The sequence below is a fragment of the Elephantulus edwardii genome, unplaced genomic scaffold (assembly GCF_000299155.1).
Source record: "Elephantulus edwardii isolate Elephantulus edwardi_28Jun2011 unplaced genomic scaffold, EleEdw1.0 scaffold00032, whole genome shotgun sequence".
NCBI classification, from domain to species: Eukaryota; Metazoa; Chordata; class Mammalia; order Macroscelidea; family Macroscelididae; genus Elephantulus; species Elephantulus edwardii.
In genome coordinates, this window is record NW_006399782.1 from 21,441,391 (window position 1) to 21,456,446 (window position 15,056).

Here is a 15,056-nt window from a genome sequence, read left to right on the forward strand (position 1 = left end):
CCTATCACTCACAGCATTGTACTTTAGGATAGAACTTGAAATTGTCTTTTTAACTTTGAATGCAACACCATTCTTCTGTTTTTCATTCCCAGCATAGTATATCATGTGATTTTCTGATTCAAAATGGCCAAAGCTCATCTCACTAATGCCTAGAATATCCATGTTCTTGCATTTGGTTTCATTTTGTTTTCTAGCATTCATATTTTGTACATTCCATGTTCCAATTATTAAAGGATGTTTGTCACTATCTTCCCACATTTTGAATGCTGTCCAGCCTAAGTTTTACCTCTAATACTATAACTAACCTTGTTCCTCTACTACTCATAGTGTTTTCAGAGGCTCACTATTTAAGAAGTCATAGTCAATTCTACATCCTACTCTGTCTTAATCTGGGAGCTCTGCTAAAACCTATCCACTGTGGATGACCACTGTGGCATTTGACATGCTGGTGACATAGCTTTCAGCATCACCGCAGCCCACAAATTACCTCAGTACAGTCAGTACAGCAAACTAACAGACAATTGCTTTTCTAATTAGAACAATTCATTCTCCCAATACAATAAACTGATAAATTAGTGTTGTTCTCTAATAGCAAATCAAGCACGCTAGTATCATGTTACAAGATGCAGTTGAAGCCTGCAAAGTCTGCACGATTTATTCTTGGGAGGGTGTTGAAGCTTTTTAGCTGAAACTCATGGCTGGCACACTAGGGGAACATCCCAGATGGGAATATTATAGTCACATGGAAGTCTCTGCTGAATCTTTGGGCAGTTGTTCAATAAAACCTACCTTCCAGGTCAGAGAGCTGCTTTAAATAACAGGCCCTAACCACCAAAGGGTTGTTGGTGAAAAAGCCATCATTACATATATGTTTTTTAAATATATTTTTTGCAAAAGTAGTCAACAGCTCTGGTTTGTTTTCTAATTGTATCTACCACCCCAAACATGCATAACTTGTCACCTGACCATCTTCCTGTACCTATTACACACCTTGAGGATTATCAAACTGAATTTAGGTGTCACTGCCTGACTTCACTCATCTGCAGGAAGAATGTAAGTGAGGGGGAGAAAGTTAGCCTTGGCAAGAAGGAGAGAAAAGTTGTATGAGGGAGATTCACAGTGGGAAAAGTGGTGCATCAGAGAAAGAGAAGAACACCTTCAACAAGATGGATTGATGATGTGACTGTAACAATGAAATAGGACATATCAGAGATTCAGAGATGGTAAGAAGGATAAGCCTAGGTTCATATATGTTCTTTTCATCACAAGGTCGCCATAAGTCATAGCTGACTCCACAACACCTAACAGTAACAACAAAAGCATGAGAGAAGCCTTCTCCCAATTTTATCCATCACCTTGCTCCCTACCTCTTGAGCTTATATTGACATACTGTTTTCCACATATACTCACTTCCACAGTTATATAAAGGCTGAAGCTGTGCAAGTTGTGTAATGCCGAAAGGTGTAAGAAACTATATTGTAACAAACTAATATTGCTGGCACAGTGCCTTTGAGCTGTGGTGCTGGAGATGAGTATTGAGAATACCATGGACTGCTAGGAAAACAAACAGATTCGTCCTGGAAAAGGTTAAACCGGGTGGCTCCTTGGAGGCAAGGATTCTAAGGCTACGTCTAACATACTTTGGACATGTTGTGAGGAGAGACCGGAAGGACATCATGCTTGGGAGGGTAGAGGGACAGTGCAGGAGGGGAAGGCCCTATATGAGGTGGATTGATTCAGTGACTGGGGTAATCGGGATGGGAGTGTCAGAGACAGTGCGATTGGCACAGGACAGACAGAGCAAAGTTTAGGGCTGTTGTGCATAGGGTCGCTATGAGTCGCAAGCGACTCGATGGCACATAACAACAACAACAACAACTGCTTTCACAACTTAAAGTACAACTAACTAGAGTAACATGTTAACTAACAAGGGTAAACCTTGAATTGGCCTCTGCCCCCATTAGGAAAACTCTCAGGGTGCATAGCTCTCCTTTACGTGAAACTTGGAGAGATACGCCATGCCTCAGCTTATTCCCATGGAGGTGGATCTCTGATGGAGGTGGTTCCTATAGAAATAGCCAGTCCTCAAAACAGAGTCCCCATCCCATTCTGGGAGTGAAAACAGCCCTTAGAAAAGCTGTCTCCATTATCCTTCACAGCAGTTTACAATACACAGCATTAAGTTCTGTTCATGTGATGCCAAATAGCTGGTCAATTCATTAAAAATACAGTCATTCATGCAACCCTTTGGTCTTCGCACAATGCCAATCACCAATCTGACAAACCTGACCAAATAGATTCAGTATTTTTTGGTCATGAAGCCCTGGTTCGTAATAATAGTGTGGTAAGGACTGTAAGAAATAAAGGGGAATGATAAAAGAGCTTTTGAAAGCAAGTAATACTATTGTCATATCACTCTGGATGCTTAGATTAATGCTGTCTTTTCTTCTTTGAAAAGCAGAGTGGGAAGTCCTGGTGAGCACAAACCCCCACTCCCTTAGCTCCTGCCCCCCCCCCAGCAGGCTTGTCCCCTCCCAGTGCATCCTGGGTCAGAACTACCTCAGGGAGAGGCCTGAGAATGTGAAAGGAGGAGGACAGGATGCGAGCAGCAAGAATCAGAGTCCTCCATCAGGAGCCCCAGGAATAATGCAACCAAATTCATTCACCAGGGAGTTCTTTAAGTGGCTCTCAAATGGCACCCATCACACAGGCAAGCCTCCGCTTCTTTGCAGCGAGCACAATAGGTACCAGATGAGTCACAGGCACCTTGGATTTTTAGTTTGCATCTAAATAAGCACTTTATTTTTGCAAAAGGCTTTCCAGTCATTTGCAAAAAAGCTTTCTTCTTCAACAATTCCGCCAGGGGAGTCCACAAAACTAAAGATTTATTGAGCCCCCTGTCTGACCAAATAAAAGGTGGCAAAAAGTGGCCACACAGAGCATGGGGGCTCATTAAACTCAGGCGGGGAGTTTGAGTCAGGCCTATTTTCTCATCAGATCTCCCCAACCCACAGGCCACCCCTAACCAGAGACAGGCAGAAGGTATATTCTGTAAAGGTATCCAGAGCTTCAGTGCTTGAGTATAGTGACAAGCACATAGACTACAAAGACAGATGTGAGAGCCATTGAGCCATTAGCCTCCCTCCTACTTACCCAGCAGTGTTACATCCTTCCCTGGGCTCCTGCTTCTTATTACAGCTCTGAGACTAGAACTCAACTCACCTGACTCCTTGGTCAGCACTTTATTACAACAAATGGCCTTTTAATTGTTGAAGGATGGCATGAAGCACAAGGGAGAGGCCTCTGGCCGTACCTACCTCCAAAGGTGCTATTTCCTTGGAGTTCGAGGTATGCTAGACACATTCTTTCATCTTCAATATCCTAATTACTTCTGAGTAAATAAAATTTTCATGAATCTTGTTCTGTACCTTGAAGTCAGAACTGACCCATAACTGACACTCCAGTGAGTTTTTCAGAGGCAGTTAATTGTACAGGACCAGATTGTCCAACTTTCTCCTGCATAAAAAGCTGGTGGATTTGAACCATGTGCCTTCAGCATTGCAGTGCAGCTTCTTATCTAAAGACTACTAGAGCTCCCTTTCATTTGTCTTAAAAGCAACACTAAATATAGCTACCATTTATTTGAGATTGTCAGTGGTTCACTGGAAGGATTCTCAACTCCCATGGAAGCTCCAGATTGGATTTTTTCACCAGTGCATTTCAGGCATAGCCACCTTTTTCCTGTTAGTGAAGGCTCATGTGTTGCTATGATGCTTGACAAGGTTTCAGCAGAGCTTTCAAATTAAGATGGACTAGCTCTGGTGGCCCAAAATCACATGGTTCAAGGCCACCAGCTGCTCCATGGGTGAAGGATGGACAATATCCTCCCGTATCATTAACTGCCCCTGAAAACCCATTGGAGGGTCAACTATGAGTTGGTTCTGACTCTGCGGTACACAACAACAGGAAGAAAGACATGCCAATCTACTTCTAAAATTCAGCTGATGAAAACCCAGAAGACTACAACAAATCAGGGCAAAAATTAGTGACACTGAAAGCATTGGCAAAAGGTAAGGTTCAAGGAACCAACAGAGTATCAGCTGAGGCCTTTCAACAAACAGGTACATACTCTTGTTCCTCTTCAGATTGTATAAATCTTTCACCTTAAAAAAAAAAAAAAACCCACTCCAGCTGCACTGAATGTGCTCACTCATCTATATAGAAAATGTAGAAGTCAATTTTCTAGTCAAATAACTGGGGAAGATTCACTTTTGTGCCCATTTGGGGGGAAAGATGATGCAACAGAATGCAGAAATTTAGAAAACTGTTATCATTAATATCACAAGCAGGTAAAATCTTGCTAAAGATTATTAGAAATAGCAGAAGCAGTACAATGACAGGGAACTCCCAGAAATCCAAGCTGGATTCAGAAAAGGCCATGGAACAAGGATGGATTTTTGGCTGAAAGCTTAGAATATTGGAAAGATATTTATCTATTTGGTATTGCACATGCACAGGCATTCATCTGTGTAGACGTATAATTTATAGATAAATTGTAGATAACATTGAGAAGAGTGGCAACTGGGAATTCCAGAACACTTTCTCTTGCTTGTAAAGAACCTGTACATAGACCATGAAGCAGTAATCCCACTAGAACAAGGGGATATTTACTACATAGTTGAAAATCAGGAAATGTACATGCAGGGTATCCTTTCAACATAGCTATTCAATCTGTATGCTAAGCAAATAATCCTTGGGACTGGCCAACACACTTGGGAAAGGAAAGGGTTTGCGAAGGGGAGAAAGATCCTCAATGAGGTGGCTTGACAACAGGTTTAAGCATAGTAGGGATTCTGAGGATGGCACAGGATGGGTAGGTTTTGTTTTGTAGCTGGAGCTGACTCAAGGGAACTTAATGGGCCCAGCACAAGGAGATATTCATTCACTATTGCTGACTCCCACAACAAGTCTGTAAGATGTGTGTATTATCTTCATTTTACAAATAAAGTTTATGAGCTAACAGGTATAGAGTAAGAATTGCTCACTCCCTTGCCACTACATCACACTGTCTTTTGCTGAAATGTGGAGGTGAGGAACAGAGGATCATACTCTAGGCTCTCTGAATCTGGAATCTGACAGTTTACCTTCAATCTTAGTGTTACCATTTAATAGCAGTGCGACCTTAAGCAAGCCTGTTCACCCCCCCTGGGCCTCAGTTAGCGTACCATAAATGGAAGAGTAATAGATGCCAGGAGAATAATCAATGCCTTTGAGTTGTGATGCTAGAGAAGAGTACTGAACGTACCATGGACTGCCAAGAGAGCAAACAGGTCTATTCTGGAAAGGGTAAAACCAGGTTGTTCTTTGGAGGGAAGGGTTTTGAAGCTCCATCTCATATACTTTAGACTTGTCACCTAAATTGGAGGGACCAGTTCTTCCAGAAGGACATCATGCTTGGAAAGGTAGAGGGTGAGCACAGAAGAGGAAGACCCTGGATGAGATGGATTGACATAGTGTCTGTGGCAATGGGGCAGGTGTGTCAGAGACAATGGTGCTGGCTCAGGATAGGGCAAGATTCAGAGCCATCATTCACAGGGTCACAAAGGGTCACAGTTGACTCAATGGCATTTAACAACAAACAGCAATAGAAACTCTCTCAAAGGTTTGTTATGAGAAAGAGATAAATTAAAATTTGTAAAGTACTTTGAGCAGTGCCTGGAACACAGAAAGTGCCATATGTAAATAATTTTTTTGTCCTTGTCGTGTACCATTGAGTCAGAACCCACCCATAGCTGACCCTCTAGGGGGTTTTCAGAGGCAGTTGATCATATGGGAGGAGATTACCCATCCTCCTCTCACGGTAAAACTGCTGGATTAGAATCAAGAACCTTTGTGTTGGCAGTGCAATTCCTCACCACTAAGCCACTGGAGCTCCCGTAAATGTAATACTCCCCGATAATCAAGAGCAAGAGGTAGAAAAGCCCTAAACCCTTTTGTACGAATAGTAACAGATATCTTGGTCTAGCATAATAAAACAATAATAACATTTGCTGAATATTCTGTGTATCTATACACTTAGAGGGGAGCTCTGGTAGCCTAGTGGCAAGAAGCTGCAGTGCAATTCCAAAGGCATGCTGTTGGAATTCAGCTGTAGCTCTGAGGGAGAAGGATGAGCAACCTCTTCTCATGCAGTTTACTGACTCTGAGAAACCTCTGGAGAGTCAGCTATGGGGCTGTTCTGGCTCAAAGGCACACACCACCACCACCAGAATCTCAATCAATCTATTTGGGAGGAATCACATGCCTCTGGAAGCTCTACGAACTTTGATAAATGTTGATAGTTGTAGAGAGGCTTCAAGCCTTTTGTTCATAGGGTCACTATGAGTCATGCTTGACTCGAAGGCAATCAACAACAGCAACATTATCCCTATAGTATAAAGCAGGAGTCGTGGTGAGTGCAGTAGTTAAAGCCTGGGCTGCTATCAAAAGGGCTGTAGTGATTGGAACTTACCAGCTGCTCCACAGGAGAAAGATAGGACCTTTTGCATCCTTAAAGATTTATAAGCCTGGAAACCCTGCAAGACAATCCTCCTGTCTTACAGGGTCCTAGCATCTCACTGGTGATTGGGTTTTTTTGGGGTTTGGTGGGTTTTTTTTTTTTTTCATATTGTACAGATGAGGAAAACGGAATCGTGTAGAAGTTAAATTACTGCCACACAGTTAAGCTGTACAGGTGGGACTCAGATGCGAATTTCTGAAGTCCACGAACGTCTACACCTTTAAGCACGTGACAGTGTTGGGGTCAGTGGAGTAATCCACACCACAAAGAATCTGAAGTTGCTATACATCTAAGGGGAAGGGGGAAGCCTGGCATGAAGGCGGCAGGATGGTGCAGTCTGTCTGCACAGTGGGTCACACTTGTACCAAGGAAGGCCCAGGGGAGCACGGTGTCCCAGTGAGCACAGGGCCCTGGGGAGGCAGCCCTGGGAAGACACACACATTCAGAGGGTCCTGGGCCAAGCCCAGCACCCCAGGATACGTTGGATCACGCCTCGCTCTGTGATCTTGTGCAGCTTTAAGAGGAAACAAGAGGCTGAGCAATCTTCTAGGGTGGGAATTCTGCGTGCCTGCAGGGCTCTAGAAACCAGAGGGGTCCCGCCCTCGCTCCCCGACTCCCCACAGGCCTGGCGAGCCCCGAGGAGCCATGAACTTCTCACCCCAGAAGAGCTGGCAGAGTTCTTGCTGCGTTCTGGTGCCCTCCGATGGCTAATGCTGGAACAGTCTCAAAAGGCGCCTCTTGCAAGCACGCTCCCCAACAGCAAAATCATGGAATCCGACAGGGTAGGGGAAGGTGTTCTTCCATTCTAAATTTTTGTCACTTTTTAAAAATAACAAGAAGGAAATTTTTTATGTAACGGTAGAAAATATATTGGCTCCTCTCAATTCTTACCTAAATTAACAATTATTGACACAGAGAATTGTTCTCATGAAGACGTTGTTGAAGTTGTCCAGGCGCAAAATTCCCTTGCTTGTTAAAAATACACATTCCTACCCCAAAAGATTGGATAATGAAAGGCACAGGTCAATAGTAATTCATTATCTAAAATACAATGAATATGAACGATTGTATGAAACACAATGTAAATGAAAGGCACTCTTCTTGATGGTAGGATGATTCCTGTTTTCTGCCTCTGAACCAACTCCATTTAAGCCTAATGGGATAGCATAAAGATGTCCAGTCCTCTCATTAATGACCTATGTACCTTAGTCCTTCCTGGTCATGGTGGTAGCTCTAAGGCCATAGTCCTTAGGGAGTTGTGCTGTTAACCCAACGATGCCACCTTTCTGGCAGTTTGAATCCATCAACGATTCCATGAGAGAAAGATAAGCAGTTTCCTTCCAGGCTGTTACAGCCTCCTGAAAATCTACTGGTGGTCAGTTCTGAGTTGATTCTGACTTGATTACAGCTCAAGGACATTTTATACTCAATTTTTAGGTCAGTCACTGCACTCCGTAGTGACACAATTGTTAAGAAATTCCACTGCTAATTAAAATGTTAGTGGTTCAAACTCATATAGAAACTCCTGAGTAGAATGACGTGGAAATTTGTGGATGGTCCGATGGTAATGGGTTATCAGAAGCTATTAACATTAGTGCAACTAAAGTTGGTATAGAATTCCCCACCTCTGCTGAATTTGACTGAAGAAAAGAGAAAAAAAATAGGTCGAAGTCAAAGAAATGAATAGAAAAGCCATACTGAATAATTCACTGTAGTACACTGGTTGTAGGGGGAGCTCTGCTGGCCTAGTGGTAAAAAGCTGTGCTGCAATCTCCAAGGATGCAGTTCAAATCCATCAGCTGCTCCGCGGGAGAAGGATGGGCAATCTCCGCCCTCTTACTGAATGGTACACAACAACAGCATGAATGAAACACAATGTCTATGAATTCATGTATTCAAGCCAATCTTTTTTAAAATACAACATGGGACCAAAGACAAGCCATAACACACACACACACACACACACACACACACACACACACACACACACAAAACCCCAACAAAAAAATCCAACCCAAACCCATCACAATTCCTGAACTGGATCCACCTCAGAAATGCTTTAGAAAAAGCCAGAGGAAAAGTTACTGATTTTATGTACGATTTTGTCAAAACCCACTCAAAATTGACCCTCCAGAGGGTTTTCAGAGCTTGTAAATTACATGGGAGGAGCTTGACTATCTTCCTCAGGTAGAGCAGCTAGCGGATTCAAACCTCCAGCCCTTGGGTTGGCAGCACAACTCCTTACCACTAGGCCATCAGAACTCCAAAGTTCTCTTTCCAAAGGAGAAGCACTTAATAAGAATTCCCAATAATATGGCCTGGATATTTTAATATGACTTTGGAGACAATTAATAGAATTAAGCTAATTGGTGAAGCTGAGTTCTAGGCATTCATGGTGCTCTCTAAGCACAAACTACTCTCTCAACGGGGGTTTCTTCAAGGATGTATTTGTCTCCAAAGGGCCCCAGAGACTTGTCAATGAGCTTGGAGGGAGCAGGGTATTCGAGAAAGACAATCAGTGTTGGAGGTGGGAGATCTGTTCTCTGTAACAACTCTCTGGGGATCTTGGATCATTACTTAACCTCCCATGTCTCTGAATCCTCCCTTTTCAAATGGAAATGGTCATCTCTTCACTTACTGCCTCATGGAGGTAATGTTAATAACCTCCAAGCAGTGGCTGAGCATGAAAGCATATTAAGAAGTATGCAACTCTCAGTAGTGTCCTGGAGTTAGCTCATGGCTAGCAAGAGTTGACTGGAAACATTTTAGTCTCTTTTTTTAGCTAGTTACTAAAGCTTTGGTGGTAGTTTTAAAATGGGTCCTGGTGAGATTATTTACACCAGGACAATTGGCAATTGTTACAAAATTAGTACTTGTTTCACTCAGAGAGTTGGTTTCTGGCCATTTATCAGCATGCAGCTAAATATGTAGAAAGGTTGGGTTGGGTTCTTTATAACAAACGACATTATATAATCGGAAGGCCCTAGTCCACCATTCAGGTTTGGGCAGGAGAAAGTGAAAGCAGCTTCTTCCTCCACCTTCTGTTCACCATTTGGGCATGACAGCTACAAGGCTCAAGTTTCAGCCTCTTCTCCAAGGTGTCTCAGGGATCTCCAGTAATTGGCACTGCTAGAGACATTTGACTTAAAAGTTCAACCCACTGTTCCAGTAAATTACAAAACCCTTTGAGTAAGACACTTGGAGGAGATCTGGTGATCTTGTTCTGCTTCTTCCTGAGTAAGAAATTCATGGGATGGGATATAAAATAGACGCATCAGGAGAAAGGCACTTGTTTGGCTTAACGCTTTAGTTTGAGGTTCATGGATTAGAATTATCATCTTACAGGAAGGGAGGTCATCCATATCCATGATGTAATCAATCAACAACTTCTTGTTATCTTGTGCAAGGACCTACAAGGAATAGTAAGGCTATCAGATTTTCTGAGCCATCAAATGCCTTAAATCATGTGGAGCTATCTATATCCAGCCAGGAAGCAAGTTCATTAACAAGGCAAGATAAATGCATATATAAGAACAATGTGATTGATTGGAAGAGATGTTTTATAAATTCAGAGGGAAATAAGAAAACGACCTGAGATGGAATTAATGGAGGGCAAATCTGAGGAAGCAGGAATAATGGATTAAACAAAGAGACTAGAAAAATACCTATCACTAGGCCCATTAGGCTGGAATGAAAAAACCAATTGGAGGTCAGTTTGGCAAGGTAAGTTGACATAATGTTGGGAAAGCTAAGAAGTTTGGCATATGGGTGAAGGAAGAACATTAATTGTGTGTTAGTTTTCTAATGCTGTGTAACAATAGGGAGCGCTGGTGGCCTAGTCTGTAGGAACTGCACTACGGACCCAAAGGTACCCTCTATGGTTTGAATCCACCAACCACTCCACTGGAAAATGAAGGGCAATCTCCTCATATGTGATTTACATCCTCAGAAAACCCACTGGAAGGTCAGCTGTTCCAATTCAATGGCAATGAGAAAGAGTGAGATATAACAAAAGTCACAAATATTGTGACTTAAAACAACACAATTTGTTAGCACTCAGTTCTCTAACAAATCCAATGCAGAGTGTAAGTGGGTTTTCTGCTTAGGGTTTCTCAAGGCTGACCTCAATGAAGTTGTTAGAAGAGTTGGCCTAGCGGCAGTAAACTGCACTGCTACCTCAAAAGTACGCGGTTTAAATCCTCCAGCTGCTTCGCAGGAGAAGGATGGGCAGTCTCCTCCTCTGTGATTCACTGCCTCCTCTGAAAACTTGCTGAAGGGTCAGCTATGGATGATAGGTTCCTACTCAATGGTACACAGCAACAACAACAGGACTAAGGCCACTGCTTTCCTGCTGACTCAACTGGAAACATTTCATTTTGCATTCCTTGTCACAAGGATCTTTCTAAAACATGGCAGTTTGTCCCCTAAAGGTTGGCAGGGGCATTTTTTCATTCTTTGAAAGTTTCTGATTTCAGGATGGGTCCAGTCCTTTTTAAATTATTACCTAATTATGTCAAGCACACTTAGTATAATCTCTCTTTTCAACTGATTGGTCATATAATCATGGATGTGATATTTCCTCATTTCCACAGGTTCTAGCCATACTTATAGAGAGGTGATCACACAGGCTAAAATTCTATAAGTCTGTGGTACACAGACTTTTAAGCTGGATTCCAAAATGATGAAATCTATTTCTGTAGCCTTGCAGCAGAGTGGAATATGGATTTGAGGAACAAAATGCTGGAGAAGAGGAAACCTTCCAAGAGGCTATGGCTATTCTAGAGAACAGGTGGTGGGAAAAGAATGGGCAGATAAATGGAGCCCATGCAAGCAGCAGTCAAGAAATTAAATGACACATTGCTTTGGACAAATCTGTTGCAAAAGACTTTTCTTTAAAATGTTAAAAAGCAAAGCTGTCACTTTGAGGACTAAGGTCTGGCCCAAGGCATAGTATTTTCAGTTGCCTCATATGCATGCAAAACTGTACAATGAATAAAAAAAGATGAGGGACTTGTTGCTTCTGAATTATGGTGTTGATGAAGAATACTGACTATATCATGGACTACCAGAAGAATGAACAAATCTGTCTTGGTAGAAGTGTAGCCAGAATGTTCCTTAGAAGCAAAAAATGGCAAGATTTCAACTCACACACACATTGGGCATGCTATCAGGAGGGATCTGTTATCAGAGAGACATCATACTTACTAGAGAGTCAATGATAAAGAGAAAACCATCATTGAGATGGACTAACACAGTATCTACATCAATATAAGACCAGATATGCCTCCACACTTCTGTACCTCTGTCAGTTCCAACACTAACTGTCCCTCCACGGTGCTTGATGCTCTCCTACAGAGTCTGCTAATCCATTGTAATTGCCACACAGAACTCACAGGCGATACAGCTACAGGTTATATTAGGGAAGTTAACAAGTTGGGAACAGGGTATAATTCTTGGTCAGGACAGCTTCTCAGGTATGCTTGCAGGACCTTTGACCATTATTAGTCTTGCAGCTTCAGGCCAGTGCTACAAAGTTCTCTTGGTCAGTGCTACAAAGTTCTCTTGGTCTTGGCATTTATAGTATTTTCCCTCACCTTCCCAGACCTCCATCAAGCTTGAGCAAAGGCCCTTGAAACTGGTTCTGGTTCTGGCTCCATGGAGCTGTGGTTCTCAGTCATCTTCATCTCCCACAGGTCTCTGGTTTTCTGCTGCTGTTACTGCTGCTGCTCTCATCTAGGTCCCGGTCTAACTCAGGCAGGAAAATCCAGTCAAGATGGACAATAGACTCTTCTTTTTCTTTCTTTCTTACAAGGAGTGAGATCCCCATTTTCTGCATGTGAACTAGCTGAATTTAAATGAGGCAAATGACAAAACTAGTCAATGCCCTCTTTAGTAGTCTATACACTTTATTAACATGATCCCATCCAAAGGTGCTCTTCACCTCATCACATCATTAACATAGCCCCACTCAACCATGTGGTGAAAGTAATTTTTTTATTTTATTATTTTTGTGTGTGTACCATCAAATCAGATCTGACTGGTACAGGAGGAGATTGTCCCTCCTTCTCCAGCAGAACATCTGGTGGATTCAAACCGTGCACCTCTGGGTTTGCAGTACAGCTTCTTGCCACTAGGCCACCAGAGCTCACCGGTGAAAGTAAATTTAAACAAAAAACAAAAAAGAACCAATGACTAGAAAAGCTATTTGGAAAAATCAAATCTATTGAACACAGGCTCTGAGTGAGAACCAACTTGACAGTACCTAACAGCATCAGATAAATGAGAAAGACACATAACGGATAAATTGACAGGGCCTACTATACCTCCACCAGGAGTGTCTTCCTTGCATCATCTCATGACTGGCTCTCTTATCCCACCCCCTTCTGTGCCCACGCTGAGTATGTAGGTTTGCTGCTCCTTTGCCTACTCTATTATCTGCTAACACATCATTTAGCTTATTTCTTTCATGGTACATTTTTTTTTATGATAGCATATTTGCTTTTTCGCTTTCTTTAAAAAAAAAACCAAAACTACACCCTTTCCACTCTAAGCTCAGTGAGGGCAAAGGCGATTTCTCTTTTTCTCTTCTGTATATCTCTGCAATCCCAGAATTCCACAGCGACGTCCACAAGAAGCTGTGCTGCTAACCTGAAGGTGGTGCCTCTCTTGTGGTCTGAATTCACCATCAGGGCGGGGGGAGAAAGATAGGCTATCTCCTCCCATGCATTTTACAGTCTTTTCAAGCCTCTAGAGGGTCAGCTATGAGTCAGTTCCAACACAGAGAAAAGGAATTTGAGTTTGAACATAAAAACAAACCAGCTGACTGTGTTGAGCCAGTCCTGACCCATAGTGATCTTCAGAGTAGAACTGCACCAGAGGGTTTCCAAAACTAGAAATCTTTACAGGAGCAGATTGTCTTATCTTCTGTCCTTGAAATGTCTGGTAGATTCAGTCTGCCTACCTTTTGATTGCAGCAGTATTCTTTAAACACTCTATTAACATTTTGGTCTGTCTTCTTCTGTCTTTCTAATCACCTTTTACATTCTTTGTGGATGATACTCTTAATATCCTCCCTCAGCTCACCTGGTCTTCATTCATCAGTATTCAAGGCCTCAAACCTGTTCTTGAGTTGGTTTTTAAATTCAGGAGGGACAGACTCAAAGCCAGATTTTGATTCTTGTGGATATGATTTAACCTTCTTTAGTTTTAATTTGACCTTGCATATGAGTAGTTGACGATCTGTTCCTCAATCAGCATCTGACCTAGTATTCCCAGGTAATATTGAACTTCTTCAGTGATTCCTTCCACAGATCTGATTCCTGTGCATACCATCAGGTGGAATCCATGTGTATAGCCTGTATTTATGTTTCTTAGAAAAGGTATTTGCTATGAATAAATCATTGATTGTGCAGAATTCTATCTTAACATCCCCAGCTTCATTTCTGTTACCAAGTCCATGTTTTCAGATCACTGATCCTTCCTTCTGGTTCCCAGCTTTTGCACTCCAGTCACCCATTATTATTATTAATGCATCTTGGTTGTTTGTTTGATTGATTTCTGACTGCAAAAGTTGGTAGAATTCTTCTATCTCCTCTAGTGGTTTTCACTGGCCTTCCTTGTATAGATACGGATATTATCCTGTCAGTCACAACATTGTATTTCAAGTTGGAGACTCTGAATATTGCATTGGTGGTGGTGTTCAGTGCCGTCGAGTCGCAGGCGACTCATAGCGACCCTATGAAGGAGAGTCCTCGACCCTTGAGTGCCTTTCATCCTCTCTCCAGGTTCATAGGGTTTCCGGAGGCAAGCTATTACTGAAGTGGATAACACTCCTTCTTCCAAGAATATTGCATTAGAATATGGAAAAGCCAAAGCAAAGAGAAGAAATCAAGATGTAAAGGAGACGAATAGAAGAGTTCAAACAGCAGCACAAGAAGACGAAGTAAAATACTATAATGAAATGTGCAAAGAACTGGAGTCTGAAAATCAAAAGGTCCGTACTCACTCAGCATTTCTTAAGATGAAGGAACTAAAGAACAAATTCAAGCCTCGAGTTGCAATACTTAAGGATGCTATGGGTAGAATAGCGCTCAGGCCTTTCATTCATAGGGTCGCTATGAGTCGTCTACAACTCAACGGCACCTAACAAAAACAACAGCATGGGTAGAATATTGAATGATCAAGGAACTATTAAAAGAGGATGGAAGGAGTATATAGAGTCACTGTACCAAAAAGAATTGGCTGACACAGAAGAATTTCAAGAAAGAACATATGATCAAAAGGCATTGGTGATGAAAGAGGAGGTTCAGGCTGCTCTAAAGGACTTGGCAAAAAATAAAGCCTCAGGAATTGATGGAATACCAACTGACATATTTCAGCAAGCAGATGCTGCCCTAGATGTGCTCACCAGGTTTTGCCAAGAAATCTGAAGGATAATTGACTATAAGAGATCCATCTTTATTCCCATTCCCAAAAAAGGCAACCTGACAGTGTGGAA

The 15,056-nt window shown here is 42.2% G+C and overlaps 1 protein-coding gene across 1 annotated transcript in view; it reads left to right on the plus strand.

Moving 5' to 3' along the window:
- Positions 1 to 15,056, plus strand: part of DRD3 (dopamine receptor D3) — a 70,201-nt gene that overhangs the window by 37,501 nt on the left and 17,644 nt on the right. The window lies entirely within an intron of this gene.